A 2,500-nucleotide genomic window follows, 5' to 3' on the forward strand; every position below is an offset into this window, starting at 1 on the left:
GTAATCTGTCCATCTAACGCATTCACTTTATCATTCATTGTGTAATCTGTCCATCTAACGCATTCACTTTATCATTCATTGTGTAATCTGTCCATCTACCACTTCTTGGGCTCAGGGCCAACTCAACTTGCACAATGTAAAGTAAGAGTAGATAATAATAAAATAATAAAATAAAAGAATAGATAAGGTGACATAAAGAAATATATAAATATGAGTCTGCCCATTTTTTTCTTCTTCCTCTGATATCCCAGACCTCACCTTTCTTCTCATCCCTCTCTCATCCCTCTGTTATCTCTCATGTCACGTGTTCCCTCCCTTCTGCACAGTGGGGTTGTGTCTCTCCAGAGCTGAGAGGAACACTACTCTGGTGGGTGGTGTTCACATGTACTCTGGTTTAACGATGAGCTGTGTTAAAACAGTCTACATACAGAGCTTGCTTCCCACGTGGACTTGCCTCCTTGCTCACTCACCTTATCTGACTGAATAGGCGAAACCATGACAGCGTCTTTTTGTGCGTAATCCGTGTAAGGTTTGTTTACTAAGGCCTAGCACGTTTTGGTTCTGCTATTAACAACTTCAGTAAAAGGGAACCGAAAATAAGGTCGAAAGGTTACAGAGTGAGGGAAGAACCGTGGGACGGAACTCAGTCATTCAAATGGATCACGTTCATTTTCGCCAAGGTCGCCCCCCCTGCCCCCCGCCCCCACAGCCTTAATCGTTGCACCTCCAAAACCTCCAGGAGTTTCCATCCTCAGCTCTCTGGCCTTCACCGCGCCATGGCCCTGAGCTTCCTCATTAACTCAACGCTGCTGTAATATTTGCATATGGAGTCGACACGCGCCGTTAAGCAGTCCGGCGCTCTGTCTGACCCGGCCCGGCTCCTACAGGGGCTCAGGGTCCGGCACAGGTCCGACACAGCGAGGGAGGGAGTCGCTCGCGGCCAAACGGACTAACGGGTCTACACCGCACTCAATTTTTATCTCCTCACACACATCATGATCTCCCCCTCTCCATAATTTAACACTCAATTAGGTTTGAGTATTAGATCTTGCCTGGCAGTGGGCTGCAGTTAAGACTTCTGTAAAGAAAAAGGAGAGAAGGTGAGTTGTTAGGGGGTTTTTTTTTTTTTTTTTTTTCTTTGGTGTGTGTTAAACTGCTGCTGGCTGAGATGGTATTCACTGATCAGATGCCAGTTTATGATTGGACGATTACAGCTGGATGTCATTTTCACTTCAATCAGTTGAGCAGAATCAGACCAGGAAATCAGGAAATCATGTCCCAGAACGCATCAGTGTAGACCATGAGTGGGTCTCATCAGACAGTGCAGAAAGGAGTCAGGTCACACATGTTACAGATTACAAACACACACACACACACACAGACACACAAACAAGCGGTGATTATTGTGTACTAACCGGACAGTCATCTCAGTGGTGTGAAGTCAGATATGAGTCATGCTGTTGCAGGCCTATTACCCATGACCCCCCTGGACAGAGCAGTGCCCACAGCCCCTCCTGATAAAACACGCTCATCCACAGTCAGCGTGTATAACAGCCTTATAACAGTCTCAGGACACCCTATAACCCAGTCATAAAGACCTGTCATAGGCCTTTACACAAAACCTTTACACAAAACCTTTACACAAAACCCATCACAGACCTATGTTAGACAAAACCTGTCACAGGTCCACGTTAGACAAAACCTGTCACAGGTCCACGTTAGACAAAACCCGTCACAGACCTACATTAGACAAAACCTGTCACAGACCCACGTTAGACAAAACCTGTCACAGGTCCACGTTAGACAAAACCTGTCACAGACCTACATTAGACAAAACCTGTCACAGACCCACGTTAGACAAAACCTGTCACAGACCTACATTAGACAAAACCTGTCACAGACCCACGTTAGACAAAACCTGTCACAGACCCACGTTAGACAAAACCTGTCACAGGTCCACGTTAGACAAAACCCGTCACAGACCTACATTAGACAAAACCTGTCACAGACCCACGTTAGACAAAACCTGTCACAGGTCCACGTTAGGCAAAACCTGTCACAGACCTATGTTAGACAAAACCTGTCACAGACCCACGTTAGACAAAACCTGTCACAGGTCCATGTTAGACAAAACCTGTCACAGACCTATGTTAGACAAAACCTGTCACAGACCTACATTAGACAAAACCTGTCACAGACCCACGTTAGACAAAACCTGTCACAGGTCCACGTTAGACAAAACCTGTCACAGGTCCACGTTAGACAAAACCTGTCACAGGTCCACATTACACAAAACCTGTCACAGACCCACGTTAGACAAAACCTGTCACAGACCCACGTTAGACAAAACCTGTCACAGGTCCACGTTAGACAAAACCTGTCACAGGTCCACATTACACAAAACCTGTCACAGACCCACGTTAGACAAAACCTGTCACAGGTCCACGTCAGACAAAACCTGTCACAGGCTCACGTCAGACAAAACCTGCTGGATCGGGCC

This window comes from Chanos chanos, chromosome 9, assembly GCF_902362185.1.
Source record: "Chanos chanos chromosome 9, fChaCha1.1, whole genome shotgun sequence".
Taxonomy (NCBI): domain Eukaryota; kingdom Metazoa; phylum Chordata; class Actinopteri; order Gonorynchiformes; family Chanidae; genus Chanos; species Chanos chanos.